The sequence below is a fragment of the Haemaphysalis longicornis genome, unplaced genomic scaffold (assembly GCF_048455015.1).
Source record: "Haemaphysalis longicornis isolate Haplotype H1 unplaced genomic scaffold, Haemaphysalis longicornis Haplotype H1 scaffold_23, whole genome shotgun sequence".
Lineage (NCBI taxonomy): Eukaryota > Metazoa > Arthropoda > Arachnida > Ixodida > Ixodidae > Haemaphysalis > Haemaphysalis longicornis.
In genome coordinates, this window is record NW_027526306.1 from 4,569,001 (window position 1) to 4,594,273 (window position 25,273).

The following is a 25,273-nucleotide window of genomic DNA, read 5'->3' on the forward strand; positions in this document are numbered from 1 at the left end:
AATACCACCTCTCCATAACAAACCACGGGTTGTGTGAAGGTGATATTTAGAAAGCTTGACTGAGAAAACATAGGATTAAGGATAAACGGAGTATACGTCATCCATATCAGGCTTGCGGATGACATACACTTGCGGAATGAGACTTCAGAATACATTCAAACAATTCTTGAGAAACAACAATCAGAAAGCAAGGCCATGGGGCTAGAAATAAATAAATTTATTATGCAGTTGATAAACCGATTTTTTGTTTATTTTTTCTATCGGTAACGAAGTGATATATTTCTGAACAAAGCACACTGGGCACTTAGGAACATTTCAAAGAATTTTGAAAGCCTTTGTATCGGAACACGAGGATTTTTAAGCCCGCGAATCACACCAGTTTGTCCCACAGGAATGTCATCAGGTGAGTCCCGCTTAACGCCCCATTTTTCGAAAAATTGCGGTTGCTGTGTGCGGTCAGGGAAAGGACCACCGTCGCAAAGAGCGAAACTCCCAGCATGTGCTCTAAACTAATAAAACATGTGATTTACTCAAACGTCATCAAGTTCTCAAACCGCCACAACTTCTTTCAGCATCGTCAGCATGGGTTTCGCTCAGGATTATCCTGCGACACGCACCTTCTTCATTCTACAATGACATCAGTTCTAGCATTGACCTAAATATGCCCACTGATGCCCTCTTTTTAGTCTTCGAAAAAGCCTTTGACAAAGTTCTGCATCAACGGCTACTCCTAAACTTTCTTGCTTAGACATCAAAACATCAACATTCAATTGGATTCGTGATTTTCTAACCAATCGGCAACAATTCGTGTACGCTAACAACCATTCATCTAACCACCTTCCCGTGATCTCTGGCGTCCCACAGTGCACAGTACTCGGACCCCTACTTTTTTAATTTATATAAATGACCTTCTACCTAACATTTCATCAAATATTGGCCTGTTTGCAGATGACTGTGTCGTGTACCGTCCAATGAAAAACCAAACTGATATCAATATACTTCAAAACGACCTTAACGTCATTGAATCCTGGTGTAACGGCTGGCTAATGTCTTTAAACGTAAATAAGACAACGCTTATATCATTCCACCTTAGGCAACATTACCAGCAAGCGGCTTACACCATTTCCGGCTCCATAATCTTAGCAGCAGACTCCTATAAATACCTAGGCGTAACATTCTCAAGCAACCTCGCCTGGTCAATTCACGTTAACAACGTAGTATCTTCCGCTAATCGTGCGATGGGTTTACTTCGCTGGAATTTGAAACTTGCTCCCTCATCAGTGAAGTTATTAGCTTATACCACATCTTTTCGCCCTAAATTAGAGTACGCATGTTCGGTTTGGGACCCTCATCAATTTGCTCTATCTAACTTACTCGAATCTGTAGAAAATCACGCAGCCCGGTTCATCTACTCTGTGTATTCATCATTCCAGCGTTTCCGAACTTAAAGCTCGTGGCCACCTCAACAACCTAGAATCACGCCGTGATATATCTCGACTCTGTCTTTTTTACAAATTTTATCACGCTCGTTTAAACGTTCCAGCCATTTTGCCTGCTCATCGATTGTCCAGCCGTACAAACCATCACCGAGCCGTTTATCCACCGCCAGCAAATACTACTGCTCATCTTTGCTCCTTTTTTGTTGCAACGGCCCGGGACTGGAACAACTTGCCTGCCTTCGCCATGCACCACTCCGACCCACATCTATTCAAGACCGTTGTTGAATCGCTAATATATTGCTAATTATGCCTATTCCTCATGTAATACCCTGCCTCGGGCCTTTGATGTATAATAAATAAATAAATAAATATGATTGTACACATATATTTATTTGAGTTTACTATCGTTGTTGATGCTGTGGTTCGCGTCGGTGGCCTATAACTTCAATTACCCTATTTTGAGCAAGGACAAAGTGAGCTCCTCGCCTTGGTCAAGGTTTCCATACCTCATTCTGCACGCACGACTATAAGTCTTTAGCTGATGCTTTGAACACCGGACCTCTGGAATCGTGGCCTTTTCCTCGGCCGTACGAACTATCCGCGGTCGGGTCATGTTGAGTCAACGATCACATACCGCTGGTTCGACAAACAAGTCGCGGCCCTCCTACCATTAAGAGCGCATTCGCACGACGAGACGAGGACCGACGAAAGAGGGGCGTTGCCATGACGTGTGTTTCTCGTTCCGAGCAACTGTTGCCACGACACGGTGAACGCTGGAGTTTTTTTGTGTTCAATGTTTCCTAATCTCTCTATTTGGGTATGCTTAACTTTACGAAAGTGCGCTCGAGGCACACCGGCACAAGCGCGCTTCATTTGTCTGGTGTTTTCACATCTGCCGACAGCAAACACCAACAATGTCCTCAACAGCTTCACTCTTAACAAAATCTGGTTTGAACTGGGGTTATGTGAAGCTGGGAACCCACACTAGCAGTTCGCTACGCAACCGACTTCACTATCCCAGCACGTTCCTTGTGACAGAAAAAAGTATTTCGTTGTTCCATTTGTCGTGGCATATACAAGCTCCAAGGGATGGGCCAGGAATCGGAGAGAGAGTGAAGGAAGCATTCTTAATGGGCAACTAAGATCAGCCAGGCTAGGCGCCCGACTTGTTACACCAAATGAGGGTGAAGGTGGGATGAACATATATGAAAACAACTCTCACTTACACATTGATACTGAAACACACCGACACAACAGAAAAGCACGCACATATTTGGGCGATATAGTCTTTTTTCCGAGAATTCATAGCTCCCTGTTGAGCATAATGCTCTGGAGGAACATTAACAGCACAATTGTTGATCCACTTGCCATGCCGGTTGCAAGCAAGGGCCCAAGAAAATGCTTCCAAGAAATCTGGGCGGACGCCGGCAGGCCCAGAAAAAGCTTAGCTCAAGTTACTAGTGAGGAAAGACTCAAAGAATGTGTTTCGGGCCCTCCCGAGCTGTACAGGTCAGGCAATGCGTAGAGAAAGCCTGGCGAAGTTTAAAATGAAATGCTTAGTGTAAGCAACATAGCGGCGGACGCGATGCAGGACAGCTTCATGTCGCTTGCACAGACCGCTTGGCATGCGAAATCGGCCCCCTGGGCCTATTGTGTACAGCGGCACGTAAAACTTTTTTGGATCAGCCCACAGCAATCCCTGAGAGCTCTTGGCAACTTATGACACCATAGTCGCTGCGTCTAGCCCTGCGAAGGTTCAGCAATAACAATCAGCCTGAAATGGGCGGATGCAGCAGCTATGCAGAACTACGACGTGATGGTTATTTGTTGCCTGCGTGTGCAGATCATTAATTTAGCTGCTCTTCTTGCAGCCCCATCAGGTGTTGAAGGGCTGCTCGATAGTCGCGGAAGATTTGCCATGCCTGAACTGGACCAGTTAAAATGTGTTGCAATACAGCAAGTACGGCTGCAAGTTCAGTGACCATTGACGACGTTTGGTGAACTATTTTTGCGGTAATGTTTGTGCTGGTTGACGGGATCCATATTCCAGGAATCAGGAGCATTAAGGAGACTTAGGGCCACTCCACAAAATTTACGAAACTGTATGTTGGAACTGTAAAAGTAATAGGACGGTGTTTGCGTCGTGGCACTGAGTTGTGACGGCACGGGAGTAGAGAAGGTGCACACCAGTACCACACAACTCTCATTATAGGGATGCTCCGCACTGTGCCGATCCTCTACATGACGTAATACTCCCGGTACGACGAAGACACAGAAGTTGAGCAATTGACGAATACACTGTGTACACGAAAACAAGGCCGGTTTATGTTGGGTGGTTGGTTGTTTACTGGTAGCAATTTTTCTCGGTACAACACGAAGAAACGAAAACGAAGAAAGATGCAAATGCGATATAGCAGTAAACGAGGTATAATAAGTATTGCCAAGCTTGCGTCTTCAAATATTGTCGGCATAAGTGGCCGAGAAATATTTAAAAAAAAAAAAAAATTGGCAAGGCTTGCTTGCCATATTCCACATTGGTTCTGCGGCTGAAGAAAAAGTAGCCAGCCTGCTTTTATTTCTTCTATAATATTTTATCGTTTCTTAGCAGCGAAAATAACAAGGTTTTCAATATTTGCGTTGATAAGTTCAGTGTTTTAAGGCAGAAAAATAAACAATACCGGAGGGCTCCATGAACTTTAGGAATAAAATATAAATCGGTGGAAGACACAGATTTTAAGGTTAAATGCTCACGTTTGTTTATAAAGCTCGTATAGCCTAAAATCGGTGTTCTTGAAACGGCCTAAAAGAAAAATTGTAAAAGAAAAACTTATGTTTTTGATCAGCAGTACGGTACCTACGATACAGCATAAACCTCTATTTTAATTGAGGTGCGATTGGCTGGATTATTGTTTCTGAATAAAGACAGAAAATGGTGCATAAAAATAGCAGTTAAAATTAAAATTCATAAATCATTGCATTTTTATTTCGGAGTGACGTTCAAAATATTTCACATGAGCGCCTGTTATATAAAGCGGGCGCCGTCTGAACGTAGGTTTGCTTGTCAAACGTAGAGAAAAATGCTTGCAACTTCTTTTCTCGGCTTTTGTTTCTTTTGTTGCAAAGCAACTGGAGAGAGCACCGAAACTGCAACACGAACCGAAACTTCTCTTGAATCACAAGAACAGAAAATTACGAATATGAGTACCAGTACATCTGCAAGTGGAAATTCCAGTGAAAGTGCAAGTGTTGAAACTGCGAATACAGGAGAAGGTACCAGTTCATGCGAGAGTACATTTGCTACTGTAAGTGTAGGTTCAACTACAGGTGGAAGTGAAAGTCCAAAGACAACTACAAGCACAAGTACAACCACAAGTACACCCTTAACTACAACTACCAATTCAAGCCTAAGTACGACCACAAGTTCACACTTAAGTACAACTGGAAGTTCAAGCTTAAGTACAAGTTCCAGTGCAAGTGAAAGTGGACGTACAAATACACATTTGGCAAGTACCGAAGCATCATCCGCAATGAGTACAACAACCGCCACAACACCGTCAACGCCGCTAAACTGCACCAATGCCTCGACATTGGATGGTTATGAAGTGAGTACACTCTTCTATATCAACATAAAGAAACACGTCAATGACTGTTGAGAACGCAAACCATTAAACACATATTCTGTGTGTGCCAGGCTGACTGTCATGAACCGCAGTGTTTTAGATTCGGCGTTGTTTTCTTTACGTACAAGTCATTTATTTCCGGAATGAAAACATTCGAACATACTCTGTATATATTAGCTTTTACTGGGAGAAGAATACAAATTATGTACTTTTGCGTATGTAGATCTAGCATAGTCATGTCATGGCAGGAGGCATACAGTAGAGTGACGGGTGCGGATATCCAAACTCTAATGATAAAGCTATTTACACGATGATGATGGGGTTGATGCTGCATACTCCATTAGGGCTCAACATGTCCTCGCCCCCGCAAAATGTGTATGTCAAAACTGGTGCACGCATGAAACTCCCAGCTACGCCACTGTTGGTGACAGGCCCATTCTTTTTAAACCTGGTCATTATTGACAAATAATGGCTTTCAGAGACGAAACTAGTAATTCTGTTGCACCATTTACGGTACTGCCACTTCCGGAACCAGGCCTTGGTGTTAAGTACTCGGGCGGGCCAGACCGGGCATACCGTAATACGCACCAGGCCCGTCCTGGGTCCGGACTCAAATGCTTCTACAGAAAGGTACAGTATCCTTTTTCTCCCGAAAACATGCTTTGTACTGGTAGTACCTGTAACGTTGCCAAGTTAAAATAGGGAGAAGTAAGCTAACTGCAAAATAGGAAAATTGCGCGGATAGGATTGGACGCGCTTATAAGAATGGTCATGCGTTCCTTAGCTGTCAATCGTCTCGCTTTATTACAGACAAGGCATTGTGTATAACAAGCAAATAGATTAAATTACCAGTTTCAAGTGTGCACAGCTGTACGGCAGAGGCACTGGATGACTCTAGGTTCACTTTTTCTGCGCACAAGGTCACTATGTAATGGAGGATAAGATCCTCGAACATGAAAGAGCCGATCTTTGGAACCTCGTAGGTGACATGAAATAGTAAAAGGCATCGCGGAACGTTTCCAGAACACGGACGTCATCCTACGTCACAAGTAATAAGGAAATAATCCACGAATCAAAACACTTTCGAAACCTACGAAACTTCTGGGGAGTGTGGAAGAACTCTGTTATTTTCGCAATGAACAGGTTTCTGAAAATGTGCTCTAGCCACAACTTTACAGAAACGCCCTGTTCTATATGGTTGACGTTCACTTTATTAACCCCACATGTGCACCTCATGTATAAGGGTGTGCAGCTGAAGGAATCTTCGACTGACACACCCAAGGCGTTCTAAATGCGACGTCTTCAAATGTGTTAATATATATTTCGACGCACACCTTCAGATCATGCTGAGCAAGGGAATAGTACATGAATGCACTGACGTAGTCATAATTTTAGTGTCAAGGGTGATTATATAATTAAGGTTGTTCGACTGTTGCAATCAAATAACAGAAGGAGGATAAGGACTTAACCAAAAGAAGATGAGAACCACTAAGAAAGACATTAAACATCAGCGGTTTATTCAATCAAGCAATTTACACTACTTGTACGGCACTGCGCACGACCAGCAAATGGCAAAGAATGACATCATCGATTAAGTGCGTGCCTTCAAGTACAGCATGGTGACCTCTATAAAATGAAGGCGTTGCGACGGTTAATCTTGATGTAACGAATTCGCTCCCTGATGGGCCGTACTTTTTGCACTTTTTCTAAAAAATCGGCTGGTGAACTCAACTAATTTAGCGACGTTTGCCCTCACCGCAAACTACCGTGCGTGTCCGGAGTTAGTGCAGTGTCGGTTTCTTGCTAGGCCTGCTTGCGGCACGCAGTAACGCGTCCTAACAGCTATAAGTGGTTTCGGTTATGCTGCCAGGAAATTTGAAGTCTGTCTGTTGAAGAAGAGGCGGTGATTTTGAACGACGTCTCCACCGGAGAGAAGGAAGGACGTCTTCACCCGGTACAGTATCCCTGGTACCACCCTCGATAGCTTTGAGTGCTGCGGCAAAGAGCATCAAGTCTCGAAAAGGCGCCCTTACAGCATTATTTTGGTCCTTAAACAGGGTTAGGGCAGCCAAATTTCAAAATGCAAAAATGATACTTCGGTTAGGGTTGCGAACTCTCGGGTTATTGACCTTGCTTCTTTGGAGTGCCGCGTAGTGAATTAAATCGTGAGAAACCAGCCAGCGCAAATCATATACTTTTTGACTGTGCAATAAATCCTTTAAGGTTGGTTCACCCCCACTGATGTCTAGTGTTTCGGTTTGTTTCCTGCTTCATTCACGCGAGCCCTAACTCGAAACCTGAATGCAACAAAAACCTGCATGTAACGGAAAAATTGGAATTTTTGATCAACTTAGTTATATCAAACTTTAACTGCATAGAGAAAAGAAAGCCAGATGTAGTTTGATAGTCGAAGGTTACTTTCGAAAGTGATGCCTTATTTTACAAACATTTTTCATTTTCTTACCTTGCTTCTTTCTAAATTGCTTGGTTTTCATTATTTTTTTACTTCTACAATTTTGTTCGTAGCGATCCTTTTAGAGACGTTTTTGTATTTTTCTATGAAAAAAAATTTCATTTGTTATACAAAATTTCTTGTGTTTTATGTGTTTGTTAAGGTTGCCTAATGGAGAGATAGATTTGTGTGATTTTGGATTGAATACAATAATCTATGTATCCCTACAACGCCGCCCCTTGGGGAATAGTTGTAACCTGAGTGAAAATTGGCATCAGATCCTTTTCCTTAATTTACAGTTAAATAGGCCCCAACAATTTAGAAAACATCATTAGGCCCTGATCCTTTACTTGTGAGCAATTTTGGAATTGTGTAAAAGCATGCTTGGGCTGCTGTTACTACCTACTTTAATTTATCAGTATGATGAAATGCCTACACAAATAGCATTTGTGTATTTTGCTGGTAATATCCATATCAAATTTGAGATCACGTAATGTTGGCAGTCTGGGGCTGTGAAGTTAGACGTATCTACGCACCAATATGCCGCCAGCGCTTTGATTAGCTCTTATAGCTGCTGATCTTGTATATACCTTTCGCCTGTGCATGCACAATCATTGGTTTAAAGTACCCTACTCACCCCTGATTCCCGGGATCCGTAAAAGACGTCTTCTTTCCTAGAAGGACCGCGGGTGCGTGACATGCCTCAAGAGTGCGCTAAACGGGGCAGCGAACGACCTCAGGCAATGGTCATTGCATTTCAGGACATCGGGAGTCAGCCAAGGTGGTGCTTTCTGGCAGTTAATGTACTAGCTGGCCATGGTGTAATGGTAAATCTGTGTCTTGGGGTTGCTGTTACTGTTGCATTTCACTCCAATTCAGTGAAGTCTGTAGCGTTCGCATAGCTTTAGTTTGTACCCGTGATTCCAATTGCATAGACATTGCCGTTGATTTTTCCAGAAAATGTGTACCCTACTGAGGAGCTTCTTCCGGTAGTCGAAATGGTGCCTGGGACTATTGCTCTTGCATAACCGTTGCCTGAGCTGCGATAATTTCAGTGGTAGTCTTTCCCACTTCTTTCTTTTTTTTTTTGAACGACTGGTGACTGGGACGACTGATATCTTCGCATTGTCATTGCGCAACCTTTTCTTCTTTGTTTCTTTCAATCTGTACTGAAATACCTCTTTGTGATCGTTTCGGCGCAACGTGGTTGCTGAAACCTTGTAGAAGCCATGTCTATAGAGCGCTAGATTCCTTTACGTAGTTTCTGGAGGAAAGCCAGAGTCTTTTTTGAAATTTCTATTTCTGTTTTTGTCCAGTTGCTTCAGCTGATCACTTTCAGTTTCTTCGTTGCACCGTAAGCCGAAGCCAGATAGTGTAAGCCAGCTGATTGATTTGTAGACAGTGAAAACAATTGTTTTCCAAACGAATGCCTTGGTTTGGCGAGGCGACTGGCTGCCAGTGACTGGCTGCCTGGCTGATGTTTAGAGGGCATAGCCTACCAAAAGCGAAAGCAAGCGCCAAGCCACGCAACAACGTGAAGGTACGCAAGCAGTACGCAGAAAAAATAAACTAATGGTATGACTCCACCTCACGCCATGGTTCAGATGCACGCGCTGTTGAATTGAGTGTACATAGCTCAAAGGAAAAGCAGAAGAGGCGAAGCAGTTCGTGTCGTCTGCTGAAAACTGAGACGCGTTCGTTTCGAAGCTATCTAATTTGACATAAAGCACCATATGTGTGATATTCTTGCAACGAAGCTTCCCCGCACGGGGCGCCTTAAGTAATTTTGGTGACGGTATTGGTGACAACGCGCACCCCAATCCCCCAACTCACACTGTAACCAACCGTGGTAATGAGTTTTAAGGTGCAGTGTAGAAACCCCCAACGGTGGCCGTCAGAGCCGTGGTGAAGCTCTGGCGGGTGGGCTCTCTTAGAGGACTGCACGGGCCCGGGCTGGCCCGAAAACCTGGGCCGGGCGGCCCGAAAGCATTCATCGGCGAGCTTGGACCGGGCTTGAACTCATTGCCGCGGGCCCGGGCCGGGCTCGGACTGAAAGCCGGGGGGCTGGGCCGGGATCGCGCTGAGAGCCACGGGCCTGGCCGGGCTCGGGCTTGAAGCCATGGGCTTGGGTTGAACTCAGGACCACTCATTAAAGGGCCTCAGGCAGGCCTTCGAGCACACGCGTACGTGATGGATTGCATGAACCAAGGCCTTCCTTGCCAAGCTGAAGTGACACGTGCGGCTTCAAAGTGCAGGCTCTTAGTTCACCTTAGCAACGACAATTCTTTAACATAATGTCCCAACTCTTTCCTTTTCCGCAGAAATAAAATTTGTTTCCACATGAGTAAATAATAACTACACAAAAACCTCTCTCCTAGCCATTTCTTGTTTGCCGCTCTTACGAATGTACTATTAACACTTCAGATACAATGATAATATTGCAGCGGCAACGCAGTGGTACCTCTTTCAACTTGTACTTCTATTTCTCTTTTTACGCTTTTTAAATTAGTGTTCGTATTTATATGTTTATGTAAGATCAAGGCGAACCCATGCTGAACAGCGCAAACATAAAAGCATAGGCTTTTGGTCCCACCGCTAACAACTCCCTCGGAGAAACGAATCGCTGTACACTGGAGGTGATGAGACCATGAAAAGGTGGGGCTGCCACGGAAAAACTTGGAAAATCTATACGGAAAAACTTGAAAAGATACTTGATGCTCGTGTACTGCTTTGCTGCGCCTATAAAGGTGTTAACCGCATTTTTCACATTAATCGCCTTCGCGTTAAAGGGGCCATTCCGGCTCCGACGTTTCTTTTGCGCCTGGAGGCGAAAAGCAAACATAAACACCAGAGGTCGGTGGAGAAGCCTACGCGAACCACTCGACACCACCGAAGCTGCCCCGCGAAGATACGCAGAAAACCGTAATTTAATGCCACGGTTGGGCCGAGAAGTACCGAGCCCCTCAAGAGCCCTACGCGCCCCAGACTGCGGTGTTTTATTCTCTAGAACAGAAGGTGACGCCGGACTCTCATGTACTCGCGTGGTACGTGCTCTTCGCGAGGGAGTTGCCCTAGCCCCCACGCCTGAGCAGCGCGTCAGACTATTTCTTCGAGTGCTCCTTTGTTCCTGTATATTAAACCTAGTTTGTCTGTTGATTAAACGTTTGTAAATTCTCCAACCCCAGCTTCTTTCATACAATATCAGCCACCACCAAGCTGGAAAGAGAGTCAAAAAAGTTTTTTTTTCACGGACATCGTAATTTCCGAATTATTTTGTTCGGGGAGGGCACTTGAACGACAGGAGCGCCGCAGCGTGTGTCAGCCAGTTGCGAGGCTACGAAGAGTTCATACGCGCAGAAGAACAATAACAAAACACACATCGCTGACAGCGGAGTCAAACGACCCTTGAACCGCCCGTAAGAACGGACGTACGTCTTGCCGATAGAACATGGTGTCTGGAGGTGCCACGAGTCTTTACGCGCGCAACAGTGCGTAGCTCCGATGGTTCGGATTTCAGACTTTCTCGGTGGCGCGTGACCTTAGTGCCGTGCGTCAGACAGCATGAACTCGCCAGGTACTGATGAACAAAGGTAGGGTTGGTCGGTTCTGCCGTATATAGTTCGCCAGAGCGCGTTTATTCTCTGGATTTACCATGGTTACCAGCGTTGTATAGGTCCTGATTTCTCTACCGCACACGTGGCATTATGAATGCTGCTGAGTTAAGGGAGAAGCTCGCTGCGGGGAAGCTCAAGCTCGTCGGAACGCAAGGAAAAAAAGCCAGGTTTGGAACCATTTCTTGGAAGTCGTTGACGCCATACCCTCTCATCAGTGGGGCATGTGCAGTGGAAAAGCTGGAAAGCTTTCTTCGCCTATGATGGCGGGAGGACAGGAACGTCACACCTAAACCGCCACAAGTGCAAGACTGCAGGCAACAATACAGCCATTACATAGTTCTTCGCTGAGAAGAAAACCAATGTATCATCTAGTGTCCAAGGAAACGTGACGACTGCTTGCGTCAAGTGGTGTGCAAAGGACATGCGTCCATTTGATGTTGTTTGCGACGACGGATTTATAAAAGTTGCTGACGAACCTATTGCTATTGGTGCCACGTATGGGAGCGTCTCCGCGAACACCGTGATTCCGCATCCCACGACGGGGTCTCACCGAATTTCTGAAGTTGCAAACGAACTTCCAGGAGCACTGATGCCTGAGATCCAGTCAACGATGAAGGACGGTCGCTGCTCCATGACCCTTAACTTGTGGACCGACGACTACAAGAAAATAGCCTATATCACTGCAACCGTTCGCTACGTCAGTGCAAAATGGATACTGAGAAGCCTTGTTTTGTGCACTAGTGACCTTCCCGCAGAGCGAAAAACCGGAGAAAACATCCATAAGGAGGTTGTGCGAAGGTGTGCGAAGTTGGGGATCGATGAATGCATTCTGAGCAATGTGGTATTTCTGACAAACCAGGTTGCCAACATCATCAACGCACCCCGTCCGTATGCCAGAATGAACTGTAGTACTCACGTGTTGAATATCATTCTTCGCAACACGTTTGACGAAGGGTAGCTCACTCGGGAGCTGCTTGAACTTTTGGAACAACTGCAAAAGGTGAAGGCTGTCGTGACCTTCTTGAAACAAAGCGGTCTGGCAAGCCAGGTATCACAAGGAGTTTGCAAGGAGGTGAGCACGCGGTGGACCTTGAAGCTCACTATGATCAAGTCCGTGCTAATGCAGTACGATGAGATAGAGAGTCTCTTGGATTCAAGGGGCAATCTACTCCTGGAGGACGTCAATAAGGCCTTGTTGTAGTAGGTCGTTGATTTCCTGGAGCCCTTCAAGGAGGCAAGCGAAAAGCTTGAGCAGGACAAAGTGGTAACACTGCCTCTTGTTCTGATGTATTACGCGAAACTTAAGAAGCAACTCGCTACGGGTTTTACAGACTCGCCACATGTGTGCAAGCTTAAGCCTTGAACGCTAGAGGTCCTGGAACTGAAGCTGACCGTTGGAGAGCTTCATAAAATTTCAACGTTCTTGTTGCCGCCTTTCCGCCATCTCCGCATGGTTGACGAGCAGGACAGGAAAAATGTACACGACAGGGTGCGCAAAATGCTGACTGACGTGCATCTACGTCTGTCTCAGGGGGGATCAAGCCCTGAACAGCTGGATAATGAACCCGCAGCGAAACATTCACTCCTTCAAGATTTTAACGAGTGGTAGGATGCTGCGGAAGCGCAGACCACCGACAGTGAACTCGACAGTTACCTCCGGGAGAGCGACTCATGTGAGGACATTAGACGGCTGCTCGAATGGTGGGGAGCCCAGTGTAAGAAATACCACGGACTTTCCTTTCTTGCTAAAATGGTTCTTAGCATCCTCTCCACAATTGCCAGCGGCGAAAGGAATTTTAGTACAGCTGGATATGTATTGCAAGAGAGGAGGAGCTGCTTGAAGCCACAGAACCTGAACAACCTGCTGTTTTTGGTCAAGAAAATGTAGGTTTTTGCCCTTTGCTGGCCGTTGTCCGGGTCTTCTCGTAGAGTACGAAAGGAGGGGTATTTTGTCGCAGCGTGTTATTTTATATTCATTCAATGAAAAGTGAGGACACCTTCATCTCAGAGAATCTCCAGAATGGTGGGTGGCACCTTCATTATAACTTTTCGTGATGAAGTGAGAATATTCAGGATTTGCGTTTGATCAGCTGCTGGTTTCTGTTTGTCATATATATAACTTTAGGCGTTTTTTACATTCCGGCAGCAAGGACCTAATCAACAGCGGCTTAAAGTATCGCGTGGTCGTTAATATGTTCTGTTTAAAATAGAGAAAAGAGCACTGAAAAGAATGTTCTGAGTTTACTTCCTCGTGCTTATTGATGTATGTCCGCATAGTCTTTTATAAACACTTTTTTGCCAAATCTGGTAACCACTGTACTCCTATTCCAATAGAATCTCAAGTATTGCATCAAGGTTTTATATCAAATATATGATTACGAAGAACGTCGTAACAGGAAATGAATTGATTCAGATAACCTCAAGCTCTGCACCAATATCTATGTACATGTCGCACCCATCCAAATGCAACTGCCGTGGGCGGGAATTAAAATCGAGTGCTAGAAAAACAGCAACTCTAAGCAACCACTGGAGGTAAAATATTTATATGCACGCAGATACTCGGGCATTGAAAAGCGGCATAAAAATTTGAGCATACAACCTTTGCATGAGATAACCACGTGATTTTGCCAAGAACCGGGTAAACAGACATGGTTGCGGCTGTGGTGCAACAATACGAGTTGTTCTTATGCCGATGTTACGTTGAGTGAATACGGTAGAAGTCAAAGTAAGTCTACTCTGTCACCAAACATTTTCTAGTTTTAATCCACCGGTGTTATACATATATGATTCTGTCTAATTTCTCGCTACGAATTGCAGCGGCACTCAACCAATTAAAATAAATTTCCTTCAGCATCCAAACCCGAGGTTGGTCACGCACAGGCGGGTTTTATGTAGGTTTAGAAACAAATGACCGGGCCCTGGCTGGGCCCGAGCTTAGGACGACAGGCCCGCGCCGGGCTCGGGCTGACGCCGACAGGCCCGCGCCGCGCCCGGGCTGAACTCACTTACGGGCAGCCGGGTCCGGGCGTTACGGGACCGGGCCTTAAAATAAGGCCCGTGCAGTGCTCTCCGCTTCCTGTCTGTTTACCAGGTAGGGAGCTCCGGGACCTTTTTAGCTAACAGGGTAAGGCTCGATAAGAAATTACCCTCATGTTATCTTCTAAACCACCCAACCAAATGATCGAGCCCTGAAGAGGACTCGCACCGAAGTAGCTGCTTTTCCTCCGCTTTCTGCTCAATTGCTTACAAGACCTGAAAACTTCCATTGTTTTCAGTTAAAAATTGGTTGAAAAAGATGCACCAATCACCAGTGTATGTGTCTTTTTGGTAGGTAAGGTTATAGAGAGGGTAGTTGGCGTAAACTACAAGGCAAGGAAGCTAACATCACGTGATATTCTTGTTGAAGTGAAAACTAAAAAACAATCCACTAAAACATTGAACCAGACTGATATGCACGAATTCAAAGTATCCGTCACATCACACCGAAGCCTAAACAGCTCGCAAGGCGTGATTTCTGAAGTTCACCTTTTGAAAGAAACCGATTCTGACATCCCAGATGGCATGTGTGGCCAAAGAGGTACCGCTGTCAGCAAAATTATAAGACGTGGTGGAAATGAAATACCCACGAAGCATTGCAGTAGAACGGAGCATGTGATATTAACTTTCGATTGGAGCACTCTTCCCCACTCAGTCACTGCAGGATTCTTGAATTGCGAGCACGCGGCATACATCCCCAACACACGCTGATGCTTCAAGTGACAATGGTATGGGCAGAGTAAAACCTCCTGCCATGGACGTCTAATATACGCCAAGTGTGCAGCACACGAGCACCCGTCAAAAACTTGTACACCCCATCAGCTGAAATGTGCCCACCGTGAACACCTTCATGCAGCCGATTCCCCTTAATTTGAACTTTTCAAAGCTGAAAAAAGAATCATCAATATCAAAGTAACGCAAAACATCACCTACCAGTAAGCGCAAATACAGCATGCGAGGTTCCTCCTAGGTATGCCAACACGTCCCGTGTCGGTGACGACCCAGCAGAGCAGTGCTGACTTGGTCCCACTCCCGCTCCCTTCCGTGCAGCCGTCGACAGCCGAGAATGCTGTCGCACTGCCTGTGCCTCTGGCAACAGTAGCGACAAACACCGCTGATGGTGGTGCTGCTGCTCCAGTGTCTGTTGCACCAACCCCAGTGTTCCTGAAGGGCTAGGAAGCACGGAGACGGGAGGGCTGGCTCCGCCTTCTACGCCTACCGTGTCGGGTTCTGCTACCCCAGTGGGCGTGGCCAAGCCAAGCACCAACTGTCTCGGAGGATGCCCGAAATAGCCTGGCCCATCAGCCGCTCATGGGCCGCCCGTCAAAGAAATGGACGTAACACCATCCCCGGTGGCACCAGAGCTGTAGAGGGAGCGGCGCCTTCACTTCAGCGTCCAAAAAACATAACAATAGTATCAGGTGTACCACAAAACAAATAAGAAAACAGAAACACACATACACATATAATCGCGTATGAGACTAAGTTCAAGGCGCAAAATATAATACAATTGAATTTTAGGGGCCAGATCAAACATTTTTATATTTGCGAAATATTGTACGAACGCAAGCCATATGTAATGTGCCTTCAGCAAACACATCTGAATAAAAATCACACACACTTTCTGAAACGGTATATGGTTTTTAGAAAGAATAAAGATGGCTTCACTCGCTCTTATTAAGGTGTTGCCCTAGTTGTCCGAATGTCAATGGCCTGTTACCAAATGAGACTACAAACTAACCTTGAGCGGTTGCCATGAGGGCAATTATTTTTGATGAGGTACAAAAAGTTTGTTTTTTTATTTATACCAACTGATTACCAACTCCGAGCTAATAAATTTGAATGTCTCGTTCACCAAGTCCGACACACTTTCACACCGATGGGTGATTTTAATGCTCACCATAAGTACTTGAGCTGCCCACCTACCGTTGCCCGTGGGATACTCATAGAAAATTTTTTTTTAATCTGGTACTTGCCTGTTCAACTAAACACACCGAACTTGTTACACTGCAGCGGACAACACATACTCTGCGATCGACCTGGCAATTGGCTCCGCCACTGTCCTTCCTTTAATAAAGTGGACTGTAGTTTCCAATTCCTACAGCAGTGATCACGTCCCCGTCAGGATAATCGCTAAAAACAGGCCCTCAATTGCACCACGTGCACATAGATTTCTTTATAGGAGTGCAGATTGAAAAAAAAAATCAATGAAATGTCCTGTCTTATGCCCAAGTAGAAAACCTTGACATGGGCCACGCTACATATACCATTACCCCACACATCATTAATGCCGCTCATTTGTCTATCCCTCAGACCTCTGGTAGAAACATCAACAAACCCAGGCCTTGGTGGGACGAGGAGTGCAGGCGTGCTCGAAAGGAACAAAACAAAGTGTGGGTTGTCTTTAAAAGACATGCAATGTAGAAGACAGAGAACCTTATTTTTTTAACCTGCAAAGCAGCTGGTATGTGAATCAGACGCGCGGCTAAAACTAACAGTTGGGAAGCAGTTCTCTCATTCATCAACTCATCCACTTATCTGCACAATGTTTGGAAAACGATTATTCCATTACAAGAACGTAACACAAATATCCTCCCACTTGCTAGCACGACTGAAAGCATGCTTAGAGATCATGCTAATTCACTTAGACAACACTTTGAGGGTGTCTCCAGCTCTGCTCGCTACGCCACACAGTTTCTAAGACACAAAAATCTAATGAAACCAAAACCTCTGCGAAAGATGAAATAGCATACAATAGCATACAACTGTCCATTCAATATGCATGAGTTCTCTGTACCACTCTCAAACCGTGGGAAGACAGCCTAAGGGGAGGACAGGATTACATACGGAATGATAAAACATACACACGCAGACACCTAAGCTGCAATTCTTCCTTTAATAAATTAAATATGAAACAGGATGTCTCCCAAATTAACGGAAAGAGGCAATTGTTATTTCAATCTTAAAATATGGGAAAAAACTTTTTACCAAGCAGCCATAGGAAGATTGTGTTGACGAGCTGCCTGTGCAAGCTGTTGGGAAAAGTGATTAAAAGACATTTAGTGTACTTTTTAGCAAACAATGGAATTTACACAATGCCCAAGAAGTTTTCGGTCAGAAAGGTGCGTAATTGACAGTCGCGTGCCATTGGAGTCTTCAGTGAGGGATGCATTTTTACATAAGCACACTGCATGACTCTCTTCTTTGACATGAAATATCTATGACACTGCAAGGCATCATGCCATCTTACTTGGAATTCATAGCTCATTTGGTATTTGTAGCATTATGTAAATAATATACAGGACTATCTTGCGCATAGGACATATCGCAAGTGCTTGGCAATGTTTTATGGACAATGTATACTAAAAAAATGGTGTACCCCAAAGTGATGTTCTGAATTGCTCACTCTTTGTCAAAATTGACTGTTTAGGAAAAAGTTTGCTTCGCCACTTTTTTATTCTGTTTATGTGGATGACACTCAGGTTAGCTTAAAATCCTGCAATTTGGCCATCTGTGACGGGCAAACTCAGCTAGGAGTGAACAGCCGTTAGAGAGGGGCAACGGTGAATGGTTTGAAGTTTAACAGAGACCTGTGTGCTGTTCTTTAAACTGCGACGCATGCGATGGGTCCCACGTGTGAGTGTTGATGGAAAAATCATTCCTGTAAAAAAAGAGCAGAAATTTTTGTGTGTGCTACTGGATGCGAAATTATCCTTCATACCACACATAAAACACTACGATTAAAGCGTATAAAAGCACTGAACATCCTTGCGATTCTCTCTCGTCAATCGTATGGCACGGTTAAGTCATGCCTATTGAAAATCTAGAACAGTCTTATCAGATCGAGACTTCATTATGGTAGTGCGGTGTATCAGTCAGCGCCAAAGCCTGCACTGAAGCCGCTGGATCCTGTTTACCGTCTACGCCTGTGATTGCAACTGTTGCTTTCCGTACCAGCCAGTAGAAAGAGTATATGTTGCATCAGATATGTGGTCACTGGAAAATCAACGTGCTTATACAGCCTAGCAATACGCAGTAAAACAACCTCAATCATAAAGCATCAAAAAAAATTCTCAATACACAACGCATTCACTGTATATTCATAGCACAAACGGCCTTCACTTCCACAGCTGCGCAGGTTAACCGTAAACAATCTAGCATACAGCATGAAGATCTGTTTCAAAGACACCTAATAACCACTTTGTGTGATGTTATAGTTCCTTGGACGCTAGCGCTAGTGGTTTGTGACATTTCTTTTAAAAGAAGACAAAAACAAAGCACCTTGTCCGTTGATTCGTTAACATTTCTCAATTCGTCAACATAAATATGAAGTTACAGATTTCTACACAGATGTGCCAAAAACAAACTCTGCAGTATCATATGCTGTGCATGGACCGGGCCTCTGCACTTCATAAAATTACACAATCTTCCCGTGGCGAACCCTGATGAGGGTGCGAAGCATCATGGGGGTTCCGTGTGGTTCTATTGTGTTGCCGTTATGTTGAGTAATCTGGTGTTTATTAGCGCCAGAGGGAATTCGCGTCCGGGTCCACACCGGTGGCAAAGGCACGCAGAAAATGTGGTGTTACGGCGAGTAGGCGATGGTTCTCGAGGCGCCGAAACTCGTCCATCATGTTCGTGTCGATGTTGTCATCTCTGTGGTAGAATCGGTAGTCTCCCTCAGCGTTGGTGAGGGAAAGGCTGTTGACGTTCGTGCACCGGCTGAGAGCAACGATATGCCCTACTCTTCGCAGCTTTGTCATATTCTTCTTCTTTAGCGTTTCCACTACGGGAAGATGACGGTGCTTGAACGCGAAGCTATTTCGTGATGGATTGTTTGGTTGGGCAATCTTACTGGAATGCTGCCGCAATCATCATAAGAGGCGCTGCGGACGGGGTGAGAGCAACGTACACACCCCCCTCTTCGCAGCTTTGTCGTCGTCTCCTTCTTCTTCTTCAGCGGTTCCCCTGCGGGAAGATGACGACGGTGGTTGAACGAGAAGTTATCTCGTGATGGATTATTTGAATGGCCAATCCCTAGGGGCATCCTGCCACAATCATCATCAGAGGCGCTGCGGACGGGGCACGGACGCGGGACATCCCCGGAAACAAGAGATGCTTCCCCTCGAAAACGCTAAACCCTAACACGAGCATTTTCACAGGTGAAGCTAAATGTATAATGATGGCTGCAGAACACACAATACAAAATAAAATCGTTTGCTCAGTCTGATTAGCTGAGTGTAGTGACAGCCATATCATTAGCGAGGCCTCTTAAGATTGCAGTATTAAACTCGCTCATAAACACTTTTGGAAGCATACTCGATGGGGCTCAAATCATAGTCTGCTGGGTTCCTGTCCATTGTGGAATAACCGTAAATGAGGCTGCTGATAGGAGGGCAGCTGCTCCTGCTCTTCATTGAAGTGTGGACATTGTGTCAGTGCCTTACTGCAACCTCAAATCGCTCATTTAAAGAAAACTTCGGGAACACTGGCAGAAACACTATGACACACATACAGAAAACAAAATTCATGGAATTAAACCACACATAGGCAGACATCTAGCAGAAAAACTACAGTGATCTCTAGAATGTCCAATTTCTCGTTTAATAGGGCAAACACACGGCACACATGTATACCGTTTGAACGGCACACCACGGCTGAGATGTGAGAAATGGGCAAGATTTCTCACTGTACTCCATATCATACTTGAATGTAGGGTACTCGAAGCGCAAAGACAAAAACACTTCTCTAATCTGTACACACAACACACACCACTACACCCAGTTCACTTTCTTTGAGACTAAGGAATAATAAGTTACAAAAAGTTTTAGACTATCTGGCTGTGGTTCCTTTTTAAGTAAAATGCGTTATCGTACATTACAACAGCTTGACCGTTCGTAATCAGGACACTGCTGAGGTACTTTTCCGTGACTCAAGAAGGACCTCATCCTTTTTTTGCTTGGCAAAGACTCTCCCTTGGCAAAGACTCTCCCTTAGGCAGCCTTATTTCCAGCCCCAATATTTTTCTATGCAATCAGCTTTTTTTATTTACTTTTTACTGAGTATTAGTGGCCCTATACACCAACTTTAATGACCCTCTTTTAACTACAGCATGCAGCGTATAACTCACCTAGTCACAACACACTTTTTTGGCACTATTGCGCCTAGATGCCCTCGCGCCATTAAACAAAATCATCATCATTCTAACGAACTCTGAAAGGAGCAGTAAATGTAAATCACATATGGCTCACGAGATAATACTTGAAAAGTGCTACTTACATTCTTGGCGTTCACAGTAGCACGACGTTTATTGTTTTAAACAGACACGCGGCGTACTTTTCTCGTCGTAGGAATCACTAAATCCCTCCTCCCAGTGAGAGCAGCGTTGTACGCTATGTATAAACTACATTATAGCGAGTGCGCTTGGTGGTCATTTGTGCAATGTTCCGAAACTGGGTAAAGCGCTTTCTGTGGCGTCATCTTGCCAGAACTCTCGCCATCGCGAGGAAAAGTTGTTCGCCCCAGCGGCCATAGCGTTCTCGGGATAAACCAGTGTTAGCTATTGCAAATCGATCTCCTGGTTTGAGAAGTGCTATGAAGCTTAGCCTTACAATAAGATAATGCCAGGTAGCTTGGCGGTTAATAACAGCGTTCAAGACGCTAAGCCACTGTAGCTGTACTGCTTTATTTGGTTTTGTTGTGTCTTGCGGGCAGCTATTTTTTGTGTCAGGCTTGCTCTTATGCCGTCTGAAGTGTTTAATTCGTGGGACGGAAACGGTGGGAGCCCACTGTGCTGAAAATGTTTTCTGTGTGTTTGGCATTCCTTTGTGGCTTCCCTTCGCTTTGAACTAAAATGTTTACAAGCTGGGTACCTTGTCGGATGTCGGATTTAACAAAAGTTATACCCAGCATAGTCATCATCCCTGCAGTGGGCACCTTGTTTTTTTTCTCAAGACACGCGTCTGAGGTAATCAGAACAGCTGAAACGAACCCACGTGGCCTACTACTTTGGGCGGACAACGTGCTTGTGGCCGGGTTCATTTAGACAAAAACGCACCCTAGATCACAACTTCAGCAATCTCAATCGTTTGAAGACGCTCCAGTATTGCATGTAGAAATGTGAACGGCGTGACGGAAGCATAAAAAAAACCGCTACTTTCTTTCCTATTGATGGTGTTGCAGTCCCTTGACACTCTTTCCAGCCACTGGCATTAACCAATCTTTGCGAATGTTACACGCTAAGGCAGGGCATCGCTAGGTCTCTTATTTAGAGTTACTCTGAAGGCTGGGTTGGGTGGAATTTCCAATACACTTACTGTGAGCACTGCTGACGCTTCCATCACATCGAAGAATGAGGATGTTATACAGCTTGTTGTAACACTAAGTTGGTGATTCCCTAGCTTCTGGCTGTGCTAGAGTTTACTGAGGGACTGTTCCATTCATCGTCATCTGACCGACGTGACACTGCCTCGCTTCTTGTATCGTATTGACACGGCGAAGGCGTCACGTTCAGTTCACTGGGTTGCCCTCGCTGACGCACAGATTCGCCAAATGTTAAAGCAAAAGTTTTTCGGCCAGCGCTATCAGGAAGCAAATAGGAGCACCCACATTCACAGCTAGCTTCTTGATGCCTGTACTCCGGCCACGTAATTATCAGTCTGGGAGCAGCACTGCAAAGGAGATTCATGACGTAAAACATGATAATCAACACCCGAATTCCGGCCGGTAAGTCATTCGAGTACTGCTCAAAAGTAAACCACTACACAAAGCGAATCAACAAGTTCGCTTCCATCCATGTAGCTAGTTAGTTACAGTGATTCATCGGCTTGAAAACATCTCCGGCAGTGGCTGTCAGTAGGAAACTCCTTCCGCTGGTATTGGAATGTTTTGCCAGCAGTTTACGAAAAACCAAGAGGTTATAGTCTTAATTAATGACACCTTGTGCCTCAACCAGATTTCTTACAAATTCTCAAAGCGGAGTAAGTTTCTGTGAAGAAAATTTGTCATCCATTTGAAATGCAGCTGTGCAGCTCAATTGAAAGATGTAGAGCTTTTTCTGAAACCTTGTAGTTTTAGAAAATTTACTCCTGCCTCGGTATTCTAACCAGGGACACCGCCTGGTTTTGATGTAATCAAACTGCTTACCACCGAGTTGTGTCCAAGGAAAAGCAGCAGAGCCTCCTCATGTGCACGTACGCCTATACTGCAAGTGACTGTCAAATTGTCATTCGCACCCCTAGGTCTCGTATATCCATCGCGTTCACCGGAGACCAATTGATAATAATGGCACATCTGTTTCTCCAACCCAAGCCCTGACTAAGACTCCTGCCCGATATCCCTGCCTTACCGGCGGCTCGGCTAACTGAACCAATCTCCGCGTACAGGGTTCAAAGAGGGGGGTGTTGCTATTTTATACCCGTTGGCTTCGGCAACTCAGTTGCAAAATAATTATTAACTGCCGCTCCTGAGACAACCAACGAGGGGTATAAAAATGGGATCGACGCGGAAAAGTAGGTGGGCCCAGCCTCATCTTTATTTGACATGCTTCAGAAAATGACACGGATTCGTTCTCTACCGGGTTACTTGGTTTGTCAGAGTTTTCTTCAACAGAGCAATATCTTTCGATGTGACCAGCATTAATTTTAAACAGTTAGCGGTGGTCAGGGCAACTGCATTCTGCCACCCGCGTATACCTTAGGCTGTTTTTTTGGAGATATTCTATGCTTAGGTGAGGACGGTACAAACGTTTTTATTATATTGGCAAATCAGCTGTCGCAACCAACTGTTGGCTTTCCTGGATTTTTCTGACTTATCATGACTGATTTACGAAATCGTGCATTTACAAATGCAACATGGCGAAAATTCCTGTTATTTTCCATGGGCACTGAATGTTTGACTTCGTCCAACTTCGGATGCCGCTACATCGCTCTTCTCTCTGCACAGGCCACCTCAGCCATGCTTTCTTCGCGTCGAGGTCACGCCCTTGAGTGTTTACCGCCAACCGACCAATGAAGTCACCAACGTAGCTTCTCGGATGCCCAGATTCGCTCTCAGCCTTACGAAAATTGTACTCTGGCCATAGCATAAACCCCTCAAAAAGGCAGACTCCTAATTGGGACCGCTTATCGCCAATGCGCCGCCGCAAACTGTGCCACACACAACCGTCAAAGCGTTCTTCCGCAAGAATCGATTAGTGCTCTTGCTATCGTCTTCCCGACAGGATCACCAACGCTTGCACTAAAATGAAGTTAGTTCGCCAAACTTCTTTCGTCTTTCTTCTCTCTTCTAGTACACTTAGATGTTAACCGACTGTCGTAATGATAATTTGAAGCGCTGCCATGAACTCACCGCTTGTAAAAGAGGCGTTAACGTCTACTTCGCTATAGAGACTGTCCAACAAGACGGCTGCGCAGTGTCGGAGGACAGCAGACACCGCTTGGGTAGTTGTGCTCTGATGGTGACTCTAGAGGCGTGTGCAAGAAGTTTTACGTTGTGAACTGAGCAAATACTGACTGCAGTTCTTCTCTAGAAACGGCGTTCTTGCAATTTTTAGCGTGTTCACCCCTTCATGACCAGGAAATAAGAGGAATGAGCAGTGTGCGTCGAGCGAAGGAGGTGATTGTTTCAGTTTCGTTTCTTTGCGTTTCGCCAGTATTCCGTTCCCGAAAAACCGACGTATATTGCTTTTGTTAACATGGGGCCGATGGAACCAAATGTTAGCAATCGATGAGGAGAAAAATACGAAGTGCATATGGCTTAGTTGTAGACAATCGACAGATCCAGTATTTCGTCATATGTCATTACGAGCATTTCACCGGCGGAACGAAACACACCTGGGATTCCTGAAGACAGGCCAACCGGTTATAAACTGCCAGTCTATTTCCTGTACTTGGTATTTAGAATGTAATAAATCTCGTTCCATTTAAAGCAGGAGAAACGAGAGACCACTTGGTTGAGGTCTACGGGGATTATTTAGCCTTCGCAGCTTTCTCTCACTTCCTGCAGCTAACGTTTTTATGGTCAGTAGCTATAGGGGTGATGTGGGCGTATTTTGTTGGTATTGCGATCTCATACCTCACATGTTTGTTTTCACTTTAATACAACTGCAATGAAACAGCAGCGCGCAAGGCGTTTCTAAATTTGTTCCAATATTTTCACTGCTCACAGTGGCTACCAAAATTATTAGAACAAAACAATTTGTTGATCAACAATATAGACAGGCTACTTCATCAAACTCACCGCTGAAAGGCATTCGCGTAAAATAGAAAATAAAGATTGATTACAGCACCTGTCCCCAGTCCTGGTGTCTGTTTATCGGATTTTGTTTTGCCCAAGGAAAATGTGCTGTGCAAAGAAACAAACACAGCTTTTGTTCACGCAAAGGAAGAAATACAGAAATGGTGGTAAAAAGGCGTTGCGTTTATTTTGGTGTAAATTGAATGCGGTGAACGTATCACAAAGACTACCACTGCCACCCTTCTGAAGATTACTTCCGGTAGTAACATTACCTTTCTCGATAAACATTTATTTATATCAACCGGTCGGATTGTTAAGACAACCCCTTCAACACAAAACCACGTCCGTTTCTTTGTTTTCCGAGGAAAGCCTGTTTTGGGTATTTGGTGCAAAGGAGAAGGGTACAAAAATAAACAAACCGTGCATTAACAGTTCCGTTTTGCGCAGTATTTAATGGCAGACATGCCTATTTTGAAGTAGTTGGACTACCTGTTACCAATAAACTGCTCTCAATTATAATAAAAGGGGCCAAAATCCTGTAGTAAAACGGCGTAAGAGTCGTTGTTTACGGGGTTTACGTTTCCTTGTCGGGTGGAATGACCTTCACACTGTCATTTCTTGAAGCGCCGTATTATTCACATACGTCGAAAACGGGCTTGCGCTTGAATAATATCATAGCCGTTTTCTCATTTGTGCCCATAAAAAATTCACTGCTGTGAATATGGCAAAATTCAGCTCGCTAGGTTGCATGTTCGTCTATTACAAAGGCCTGCCTAGTAGTCGTCTGCGACGCGCCTATTCCAGCACGGAACGTTGGCTCGGCCGATGGGGGTGGTGGCACGGCAGAGCACTGCACCCATTTAGGTGTCGTGCACT